General features: G+C 47.2%; 1 long non-coding RNA gene across 1 annotated transcript; it reads right to left on the bottom strand.

Annotated features, from left to right (window-relative positions):
- Positions 1-1169: 1169 nt before the first annotated feature.
- Positions 1170-11865, bottom strand: LOC131504982 (uncharacterized). The gene is made up of 3 exons (XR_009258224.1): positions 11080-11865; positions 1969-2056; positions 1170-1562 (listed from the first exon to the last, which is right to left on the bottom strand). It is a non-coding gene; the product is annotated as an uncharacterized LOC131504982 (long non-coding RNA).
- Between the last annotated feature and the right edge of the window lie 463 nt (positions 11866-12328).

Below are 12328 nucleotides of genomic sequence, written 5' to 3'. Positions count from 1 at the left end.
CTTATTTCCAGTCCTAAATGGTATGTCAGAGGGACCTGACATTGAAATTCTCTGTGCTCAATGCCTGGTATGTGACTTCCTGGGAAGGAGAGTCTTCCTGGGAGAAATCATCTGGGGCCCAGGTACAGCACAGCATGGCAGTCCCACAAGCTTGGATGTGCTCTGGGGACCTCCAGCAGTGGCTTATGAGAACATTATCATCAACTCAAAATTCGAGCCAGTGAATCTCCCTGAGAGGTTGTGGGAAGGGGGAGGGCATGGTGTGTGTGTGTGTGTGTGTGTGTGTGTGTGTGTGTGTCAGTTCCTAGGGCTGTTGTAACAAACTGCTACAAAACGTAGTGGCTTAAAACAACAGAAAACCCTTCTCTGCTAGTTCTGGAGTTCAGAGATCGGAAATCAAGCCTAGGCAGGGCCACGCCCTCTCCGAAGGCTGGAGGGGAGAATCCTCCCTTGCCTGTTTGAGCTCCTGTGACTCCAGGCATCCCTGGGCTGTGGCTGCATCGTGTGTCTCTATCTTCCCAGGGCCTTCTCCTCTTCACTTCCAGGATCTCTTCCCTCTGTCTCATATAAGGACACTTATTATTGGATTTAGAGCCCACCTGGATAGTATAAGCTGATCTAATCTCAAGACCTTTAACTTAATTACATCTGAAAAGACCCTTTGCCGACAGAAATCCATGTTCGCTGGTTCCAGAGGACAAATCTTGTCCAGAGGACAAATCTTGTGAAGACCACCACTGAACCCAGTACAGTGGGCAGTGGGCGTGAATGGTGGTTCCCAACTCCCTTAGGCTTCTGTTCACTGCCAGCTGTTTCTCCCCAGATGGACACAGGGTGCACCCACAGAAACACAGGCACAGAGCCTTGCTCCTTTGCTGCTCTGCTTCCCAGACCTTCCCCTTGTGCAGCCCCCTGGTGCCCACCCTTCTGTCTCTCCTCTTTGCAAGAAGCACCTTGCAACAGGGTGTCGAGACGTCCCTTTCCCCAGGGTCCGTGGTTCTTCCACCCCAAACTGCATAGGCCACCAGGCTCCGGACAACTGTGCATCATTTCAAGAAGCCATTCAAAGATAGATACCTTTCTTTTCCCAAAGCCATTCTCACCTAGAAGGGCAGACAGGGGTCTCATTATTTGTGAGGATGAGAAAGATACAAACAAGGAAATATTAATTCAAGCAAAAGGTTCACTCTTTCTTTTTTATGTACAAATTATGCAACGTAATTGTTTTACGGTGATTAATATTATTTCAGGGGCCTAACAAACAGCATTTACAATGCAAATCTCCAGGCTGCAGAAAGGTATGGCAATCAGGAGGCGAGTGGTGGCTGCTGGATGCCATGAGGCTGGGCTGGAGTGAGTGGGAAAGGGTCACACGGCTTCCCTTCGAACACGGTGTCCAAAGTCACACAAGCCCACGGTGGCTTCTCCCTCTCCCCTCCCAGCAGAGGCTTCAGGAAGACTCTCCAAATCCGCTGAGCGTGCCTTCTGAGCATTATGGCAACGTCTCCACTTCCACTCTCCCTTCCTGAGGTTTCCCTTTAAAAAGTCACATGCTTTCACTCCTAACCAAGAGAAAGGCACATGACTAGCTGGTGGGAAGATGGGGTATTGGAAAATAACAACATGGGGAAATGTGTCAAAAATACCCATCTGTTCTAATCTATCCCCTCATTAATAACCTCACCTCCCCCCATTGAGGCAGAAAATGCAGGAGGCCTCCCACTGTGCTGTATCCACCCCCCCCCCCATCTCCTGGTGCCATCTCAGTCGCGTGATCTCATGCTTTGATGTCCTTCGATTCCTTAAAAGTGTGATTAGCACACACTTTGCACACACGCAGCCAGTTTTAGTCGCTGTTCACCAGCGAGAACCCCCCAAGCTCGACACCAAGTGTCCTTGTGAGATGGTTGCTCTCTCTAACTCAGCTTCCCTGCGCAGAAGAGCTCCTGGTACCGGATGAAAAATCACCTGCTCAAACAGCACAAAACACATCCCAGGGAAACCTCCGTTGTCACTCTGGGATGCGATTTCTCCGTATAGCGTCGCTTGCAACGTCCTGTGTTATAAATGTATAAATTCAATAAGTGTGAAATTTTCTAGAGAGAGAAAAAAATCGTAGTGTGGCATCTACATGGCTGAATCGTTAATTTGTTAGAGCAACAATATCAGTGCAATGTTGCAACTGGTTTCCTTAGTAACATGTTCAAGGATATAGGAAAACATTTTGGGGTAATAAAATGTTCCCATTTGAATTTTGAATAAACTTTCACATGAGGTAAGGAAGTGATATTCTAAAAATAACAGATTAAGCAATCAATTAACTTATTCAGTTATTCCATGAAACTTTAAAGTATGCAAACGTTGTGCTTACTGGAAATACGACGGGTTACCCAGAATCATGTCTGACTCTGCTGGTCAGTTAAATTTTGAAGAATATTTGGACATGTTTTCCCGTTTAACACTCAGCAATGGATAGAAACAGCTCACCTGGGTATTCTAAAATGAAGAGAGTTTATTCTTAAGGGTCCAATAATAAAAAATAGATTACCTCCTTGGTGCTAGAATTCAGCAGCCCAGATTTCCAAATCATATTTTCTAGGGCAATGGTTTTCAAACTCCACCATGCATGAGAATCCCCTGGAGGACTTGTTAAAACAGATGGCAGGGCCCTACCAGTGCCTGTGATTCAGTAGCGCTGAGGTGGGACCTGAGAATCTGCATTTCTGACAAGTCTCCAGGCAGTACTGATGCCTCCCGTTCAGGGACCGCACTTTGAGAACCATGTTCTAGGGGAAGCCTGCAATGGATCACTCCAGGGGCCCCTGGGTGGCTCAGTCAGTTAAGCATCCGACTTCGGCTCAGGTCATGATCCCACCATTTGTGGGTTCGAGCCCCACGTTGGACTCTGTGCTGACAGCTTGGAGCCTGAAGCCTGCTTCAGATTCTTTGTCTCCCCCTCTCTCTACTCCTCCCTTGCTTGTGCTCTGTCTCTCTCTTTCTCTCTGTCAAAAATAAATAAACATTAAAAATAATTTAAAAAAAAGATAAATAAATAAATAAAATGGATCACTCTGGTCCTGAACCACGAAATATATACCTTAACAATGAACAGATGATTTTCATATCACTCTAAGATAATCTGAATCCTAAAGCAACGTCACGGTCAGAACTTCTCTTTTCTTTTCTTATACATCGTTTATAAAAATCTTAAGGAGAAAGGTCCATTCTCCTGGAAGACAGAGAAATGCAGATGGACACAGAGGCTCATACCTCTAAAGAGGACAAGTCAGGAGCTGGGCCCCTCCCGGGATCAGGCCAACATCACACAGTGTGGAGCAGGGACCCTATTTGTAATCACCTCCATCCTTAGTGCTTAGCGGACAGCCACACATGAAGCAGGAGCTCCATAAATGTTGGCTAGATGTGCTTCCGTCCTTAAGGCCACAATCAGCGAGTACCTTGGTTTTGTTACGGATTTTCCTAAATGTATTCACAAAGTCATCGGTGACGGGGAAATGCTTAAATCATAGTCCTCGCCCTTTTGCTCCTGATATGATAATCCGGCTCTCCAGGTAGACAGTCAGCTTATAAAATGGATAGTGCCCTGGGCTGGAGTCAGGACATCTTGCTTCTGGTCCTGAATTTGCCCCAACTTGCCACTGACCTTGGGCTTTCTTTCCTCCATCCCCAGGAGGGTCAGACCGGCATTCTCTGACAATGCCTTCCAGCTCTGGTAATGCAGGAGTCAACCTTGTTTGGGTTTGGGTTTTTTGTTTTTGTTTTTGTTTTTGTTTTTGTTTTCCCCTTTCTGTACCAAATCAATTTCAGTCTGAGGTAAAGGAAATTCCCAAATTACTGTTTTGTATCTTGCGGAGGATTGCTTCCCACAGCTAATTTCTCAAGTTCAGTTTCCTTCCTCCAGAAGCTTGCTGTGTCCACATTTCAATTAATTGCCTATTGGCACACACCCGACTCCAAATATTTGTGCAGTTCCCGAGAAAGCCTCATTCAGCTAAGTACCTGATCGCATCAACCTGCTCTCTGGTTCCAACATCTCAGAATATCCAAGCGAGGAAATATGCAAATGCCAAAGTCACCCAGAGAGAATTCATCAGGGGAGGCAGTCACTGGAGGCAGAAAGAGAAGCTCAAATGAAAGATATTATCGCTCACTGGAGATGAAGGAAATCGGGGTGGGGGAAGGGAGGAAGTGGAGAATCTGGAGACTGGAGATGCTCGCACCTAACGGCACAGGATGCGGTGTCTTCAGAGAAGGGCTGAGCAGATCGGCTGAGTTACAAATACACTATGGCAGCACTTGTCTTAGAAGTCGCAGAAATGGGAGTGTTATTAGAGAGGCTACCCCAAGTCTCAGTGCCAAATAAATTCAGTGCTCCTACTTGCTGACAAACTCCTACCATTAGAATCACTCTTCAGTGTGTTTTATAACATTGCAAAATGGTTGGGATAGAGTGCTTGCTAACAAAAGTGGTAGAGGCAAAATTATAGCAACACAGGATCTCCGGTGCATCGGGAAAAAAAGACAGGAAAAATATTCCAATGCTGGCTTGCCTCTGGGTAGTGAGATCATCAACAAGTTTGTCCCCTACATATATATTCTTTCACTTTCCAAGTTTTCTGCTATTGATAAGTACTGCTCTCCTGCTTGTAAGGTTAAGAAAAGAGAAAACCTTTTAAAAGTTGTTTGTCACAATAAGAATGCTTTGAAGGTAAGCCACTGACTTCAAAAAGCTCCTGGTAACATGCAAATCTATCACTTAAAAGGGACTGTCCGTTAACTGCTTTGCATCGTTTGGTTTGTCGTCTTGGCCACTCTCATCCTGGAAAGCCAGATCAGGGCCAAGAAGTGCTTTTCCTTCATCTGGCATCCTGTGAGCTTATACTGATCCAGGCAGAGGATGGGCATTAAGTGTGGACCGAATTAATTGTACCAAAACACAGAGTTGCAGATCTCAGAGGAAATGGAACCCAGGATGAGCTTTGAAAGAACAAGGGTGATCTGGAAAGGCTGGAGCAGAGTAAGCCCCAGGGGACGGTGTATTACAGGAGTCCCAGTGGAGAAGAAAACAGCATGAGGGTCTTAAGCATAGGCCTGAGGAGGGGAGGAGAGGAAAAACGGAGTGGGGTGGGGACCCCCCAGGGCCTAAGCCCCCTTATAGCACAGTTTCACTGATAGCCAGCCCTATCCTGTGGCATAGTAGTAGCTCGACAGCTTTTGACGTTCTTCTGTTGAGCTCTGGTTTCACGGTTACTCCATTCATGGAGGCACCAATCGCAAAATGGCAGTTAAGTGAAGGAAAACATGCAAAGCTTCTTCAGAGTTGGCTGGGTCTGCCTCGCCTGGACCGAGGACGTGGTGCTGAGTGCTAAAGAAATCTCCAGGGAAATGCCAGTCGCTTTAAAGTTTGAGCAGGAGCCCACAGCAAGACCAGGGGATGTAAGGAAGAAATAGGAGGCACAGCCAAGAAATCGAAGGACCAGGATGACAGAAGGACTTTGACAAAACATAGTGACACAATGTAGATGGGTTCATTGCCACCACACCTGTCCCCCCGCCCCCCTGCCCCAGGAAATGACTTATGTCAAGTAAATGGAAAAAATATTTCCCTGATTTTTCTCATTTGAGGCAAGCCACTTACGCATAAAATTATACCTGCTTATTTAATACATATTTATTGAGTGCCCACCATGTGTTAGGAGCTGAAAGTTGGTAATGAACAGAGCAGTACCCTGGCCTTGTGGAATGGGTGAGCTGGAAGGAACATTTACTCTCGAGTTTAGCAGCTGCCGTTTACCGATGAAGAGATCACAGCCCACTACAGGGAAGCAGTATGACCAAGAGCTAGTACATTTCCACCATCGCTGATTATCAGGAGGCTTTACGCCTTGTGACTTCTCGGGATTTCCCCTCCCTACCTGCAATGATGAAAGTTCTTACCCGCCAGGGCTTGTTAAAATGTCACCTAAACTCCATGAAGCTTTTCCTATGCCTTCCTTTGGGTTCCCACTGTCCTCTCCGCCCCTGTAACAGCATTTGTCACAGTCTGCCTTGAACTTTCGTGAGTACACATCTGTCCCTCCGCTCCATTCGGAGCCCCCTGAAGGCAGAGATGACTTCCTACTCATCATACATTCTCAGCACCAGCACGGCTGGAGGGAATAACATTTATGGAGGAGCCACCCAAACCTGGAAACTGTGGTAAATACTTTTTACACACTGTCACGTGTAATCCTCAAGATGGATATTTGATTTAAAGACGAGGAAACAGGGGCACTGGGTGGCTCAGTCGGTTAAGTGTCTAATTCTTGATTTCAGCTCAGGTCATGATCTCGCAGTTCATGGGTTCGAGCCCTATGTCAGGCTCTGTGCTGACAGCGTGGAGCCTACTTGGGATTCTCTCTCTCCCTCTCTCTCTGCACCTCCCCCTTCTCTATCTCTCTCAAAATAAATAAACTTAAAAAAAATTAATGAGGAAACAGACACTCGGAGAGCTTAGATAACTTGCTCAAAGTCACAAAGCCAAGTGAAGAAGCCACAATTCAGCCAGTTCTATCTAGCTCCAAAGCTAGAGCTCTCAGTATCTATCATCTATCTATCTATCTATCTATCTATCATCTTTCTATCTATCTATATTCTCTGCTCTGTAAACTCTGTAAACTCCATGAGGTCAAAGATGGTGCCTGTCCTATACATAGCACTCAGCACGGTATCTAACACTGCGGTATCCTGCTGGTCACATAGAACAACCCTGAGTCCATGTGGGAGGGACCTACACAAATGCGTGAGTACCACAAGGCCAGGGCAATTGGGGTCATCGTGGAGGCTGTCTACCAACAGAGGGCACCATGTAGAAAGTTGCTACTTAAACAGTTCTGCCGTTACCATGTTCAAGGGCAGAAGTGAAAATGAACTCACGGTAACCTTAAAGCAAAAAACAAACATAAAGCGAGCCCTCAGAAGACAAGGATATAATTTCCTAGAGATGCAGAACCATATGGGCAAGCAATAAAGCCAGGTAGGAGCTGGGAAAATGGCGGTGCAACCAAGATCCACGGAAGAGCGGGGATGGGATGCTGGGACTATTGCAGTGGCAGGGTATGCAGAGGCACCCTTAGGAGAAGCCTGGCACACAGCACAGGGCTGAGAAGACCCTCGCTGTTTAAATCCATTTCACTTCCTAATCCCTGAGCCAAATCCGCCAGGGGACTGCTTTCCTTCCAGTTTACTTCCAGCTCCTGTCCGTTCCCCACCTCTTCCCGGCCACTGCTCCCTGGCTTTCCCTCAGTTGCAAACACCAGATCGAGATTGTCCAAAGCTCCAGAGTAAACCAGAGAAGGCTCAGTGGGTCCACATTTCCATCGCCTTCTTCTAACTCCAGCCCAGAAATGACCACATGGAGAACACATCTGGGAGACTGGTAAAAAACACTGAGATAGTTTCCCACTGGGCCCCTTCGATATTTTTTTTTAGTATCTACAAAAAGGAAAAAAAATCTACCTCTCCGTTTACCCGCTTTCTTTCGTTGTGGGCTGAGAGCTAGACAACACATGGACGTCCTCTGTGCACTACCTTCTGAGAAGCTCAGACCCAGTCGGAAGCTTGTGAGGCTGCTCGACTTGGGCCTTCCTTACAGGCAACGGGAGGGCTGGCTTCTCCTTCTGCTCCCCGTGGGGCCCAGCCCCGTGCTTAGAAAAGAACTCTCGAGAAGATTTGTGGGAGCTCAACATTCGAACACCTCAACCCCCACCCCCACAATTTCCAACCTTCCTTTTGCTTTTTTAAAAAAACCGTCCTGCGAGATCTGTGTTTTTAGTGTGACCTACCTCAAATCCTTTTTGTAGGCAGGCAGGGAATAAGTGAATAAATAAACAAGTAAGTGAAAACTGGACTCCCTCCTGCCTGGGGGTACTTGTGTAGGGCTTTATCAGCTCCACTTCCAGAAAATCCACCCTAACGGAGACTGAGCGAAGAAACAACAGTTTGGGAACTCAGCGGGTTCCTGGTGTTTTTTTTTTTTTTTTTTTTTTTTTTTTAACCTAGATAAGCCTGGGCGCCTCCAGTAAATTCCCCTTTGATTGGTATGTTTCATCAGTTGAACTGTAATTGGTGCAAACAGGTAATTTGGAGATTACAAGATTTATTCTTCTATAACAGTGATTACTGATTGCTAATGATAGTGCTGATTTTTAGGTGTTTAAAACCTTGACAGTTACAATACTCAAGTGATTTACTACAGTGTCTTAGAGATAGCCTCCTTCGGTTCCCTGAGGACAGAGTCTGTCTGTGTCCTCCATGAGCTCTGCCCAAAGACCCATGGGCGTGTGTGTGTGTGAATAAATGCTTATTAATATTAATATTATTATTAACAATAATAATGACTACAGACTATAAAGCCTTCATCCAGAATAGTGAGTCACTCAATCCACTTGTAATTTCATGGATTTTGAAGTGTATTCCTTCTCTTCCCAGTGCCTAATTCAATGAGGTGTTAGGATTATTAGCTCTAGAAATAATTGGCCTTAAAGGTACATCATAAAAGGCCGAAGTCATAAACCCTCCTCCCTGACATTTGGAGAGGCTCTAGTTTGGAGGCACTCAGAGGAGCCAGAACTACCCAGTAGCTGCCTTCTTGCCACCCCAGGGAAAGGAGCTAGACAAGGCTGCCCTGGCCGGGTGCCAGCTCAGGAGCCAGGCACTGCCTTTGGGCGCACTCCCTTGTTATCCCGTGTTAACAGGCCAGGCGCGAACATGTCAAAACACTGGCGTGTGAAGTGAATGGAAAGTGGCAGTGCCCAGACAGGAAAGTTGCCCTCCTCCACCCAGGGGGCCCTGCACGCAGGGTGTGGGCGCCCAGTCCTCCCAGGATTAAGCCTGGCACTCACACACTTGCCAGCAAGGAGCGCCGACGTGATAAACTCAGGCCGACTAACTCAGAAACATGTACCCAATTACCACTGGGTTGGGCCTTGTACCCAGCACATAATAGCAACTCCTCAGCCTCGGTATCTGTTCATTTTTCTTTTTTGTTGAGACTGTAAGTGAGGAACAGCACACGCCACCCCCCATTTCCTGCCACTGGGTCTTGACACGAGCTGTTCACTGTGTATGTGACACTGCACCTGTTAGGGCAAGGCCAGCTCAGAGCCACTTCCGTTCCTGCCTCTCCCTTCCTTCTCCTGTCCATACTGGGTAATGCCTCCCTTCTCTCAAGTCCCATAAAATTCTGCTGGCACTCTGAAGGGGTGGGTGACCTTTCTCTGAGCAGTGCCAAGCATCTGGGCATGGGGTACCCTCTAGTTTGCAAGAATACCAAAGAGCTTGGTGTCCTTCTGCACTCAGCCTACTGCCTCATGTGTAACCTGTGTTCCAGAAGGCTATCTGACACAAGCAAAAGCTTTCCTCTTGGTGGGTAGAGTCATACAACTTTAGAGCACTCAGTGCACCACTGAGGAAATCTGTCTGACCCCTTGACCTCAGGGAGGAAGAATCAAAGGCTTAAGTGGGTGGGGAGAGTCGCCCAAAGACTTTTGGTCAATGGTGATATATGACAGAAGATTTCTTAGCTAGAAAGTTCTAAGAAAGAGTCGCTTACAAGTAATCGAACAAAAACTTCCTAGACCTTTGGCTCTCAGGAAAGAGTAGATCTTATGATTAAACCCAACATTTGTGGCCATCCAGGTGTCTGGCTATTTGTGGTGTGAACACAGGCACATCCCATATTCGAGGCCACAGTGAGAATCACTACACCAACCCTTACATGGCATTTTACAATATGCACATATGCCATATGGTCCTTCTAACAATTTTTAGTGTACTTGTTCCTACCATTTTCCCTAAAAGGAAACTCTGGTGAAAGGTTTTGCCCAAAGTCACACAGCACGTGGGAAAGCTAGGTCTTGACCCCAGAATTTTGATTTCAAGCCCCATATTTGTGTCTTTTGCCCCAAAGCTGCCCCTCTCAGCTCAACTCCATGGAAACAAAGTCTTAGTACCTCTCTTTGGCCTGTAGTTTCTGGAGACAGGTGCTTTTAAGCAGGTTTTATCTTTTACTTTCCTCATGTAACCCTACAACGTATCCATCAGATTGTTCCCATCCTGCTTCCCATCCAGCCTCAAGGCTGCATATATGAGGCTTTCTGGGGTGTCAACTAGAAATAGGGGACTGTAGTCTGGCTTGGATGACATCAATACCTTGCCCCTTAGGCCAAGTTCAAATCTGCCACAGTCTGTTCTTTCCTGAAGAATTGGGGAAGGTTTGCTCTTGCTAGGGGACCCTCCCATCACCATCAACATGAAGTTACAACATAATTAATCTCCACTTGAGACAGAAGAGAAACGCGGGAGTGTTTGGCCCGCTTCCCGTGGCTGACGCATCCCTCTCCCCTGAAGGAGAAAGGAACGAGGTTACAAACTAAACTGCTGGACTCAGGTTGGCTCCCCTAGCTTTTGTTACAGGAGGCACGATGATTTTGAAATAGAAAGAAGCAAATCCAGCTGTCAGCTGGAGTAGCTGTCAGGACAAACTCATACTGGTGAGCTCCTAAAGACTCTTCTAACATATCAGCCGCATGGTCACTCTCTGGGGCTTTTCTGACTAGGATCAAGTCGGTATTTGACAATGCACTAAACCCCCGTCAAACAGGGGAAGTGGTGGGGACCAGGCCAGATCGTCAGTCCTTCTCACTCTTGTGAGGACCTATGGTCCTCACTGCTCCATGTTGACTTTGAGAACTTCATTTGGTCATTGCATAAGGCCAAGGTAAGTCTCTCTTACTTTCTGTCTCTCAAGGGCTTTGAGAACAGCAGAGTATTTTCCAGAGGATATGAAAGCAGAACCAGCCAGGAACGCAGATCATCGTTCTCTACAAAGCTTCACAGGTGGTTGCTCCCTTTCTGTATTAAAATCTATGGCTACCTTTTCTCTCTTCTGCCCTCCCCCACTGCAGAGGCTTTGATGCAATCATCAGCACCTCGACATGATTTTGAGCAATCCCCATTCACACGCACACCCAGAGTCTTGCTTAAATACAACATGAGTCATCATTTCACATTCATTACCAGCCATCTTCAAGGATCCCAAGAGAAGCTTGGTCTGATAGTCTCTAAGGTGAGGAGTCTGGGTTTGCTGATTACAAGTGAGAACGCAGTAGAACTTCCCAGATGAGCAGCTGGGCACCAGCTCAGTGAGTTCGTCCCCTAGCGTTGCTGCTGTGTGGTCTTGGGTATTCAAGAGCTCAGTTGCCAGAAACATGCACCAACCTCTGCCATCCTGGTGGCATGGAAGATCGAAGAGGGCTTTGGGCCAGATGACTTCATGAATTTCTTCCCCCTGCTCTGGCTGTTCCTTTCTGTGACATCATAACGATAGCAGTAGGTGGGCCCCTGGAGCTTATTCCAATTTGAAGGAAAAACTCTTAGGTGTGTGTTCTCCATTCTCCTTCTCCTCATCTTCCCTTCCTGCTTTCTAGCACTCACAAACCAGGGCTAGGTCAATGATACCCATCCAGACACAATATTCCCAGAGAAGACAGGCCAGGGGCCAATGGCCCATAAAGGCATCTTGAGGTATGCGGTGTGTCTTTTCTGCATCAGGGGGAACAGCCCTAGTGAGGACATGCCTTGGCAGAGAAGAGGAGGGACTCACATTGCAGATGTGGTATCTCTTTCAGCATCAAACGGCACCGGCAGGCACAGGCCCCAAACTCCAGACTCTGCTCATGTACTGAGCCAACCCCTTGAAGCCATGACAAATCCTCACAAAGCTTGGTGAGCTCACAAGCTAAAGCTGCCAACAGAACTACCCAGGGAGCCCATCCTGAGATGTCAGGGCTCAAGGTGGAAAGCTCCGGCTCTGTACACCCTCACCCTAGAGAATTTCTGCGGAGACTACGGAAGAAAGATGGGGCATATTTCTGGGGCCAATCAGAACCCCCTACTCTCTTCCCTGAGCAGACCACAGACCATCCCACAGGACTGCACAGGGGTGTAGAGGGGCACAGGAGGGCACTGAATGCCCTCAGTGACCTAGTTCCACCCCTCCCTCCCCCCACCTGTCCAGTGATTCACTTCCAGCAGGAAGGTTCTGCTCACATGAGAGTCATGGAGGTGGCAATGGAAAAATCTCTGCATATCTTTTCTAGGGCTGCCACTACAGCTGGGCAGCTTAAAAACAACACATTTATTCCCTCACATTTCTGGATGCTAGAAATCCAAACTCAAGGGAACAGGGCCATCCATGCTCCCTTTGAGGATTCTGGGGAAGAATCCTTCCCCATCTGTCCCTAGCTTCTGGTAGTTGCTAGCAATC

The sequence above is a fragment of the Neofelis nebulosa genome, chromosome 2 (genome assembly GCF_028018385.1).
Source record: "Neofelis nebulosa isolate mNeoNeb1 chromosome 2, mNeoNeb1.pri, whole genome shotgun sequence".
NCBI lineage: Eukaryota > Metazoa > Chordata > Mammalia > Carnivora > Felidae > Neofelis > Neofelis nebulosa.
This window is presented reverse-complemented; position numbering and strand designations above follow the sequence as displayed.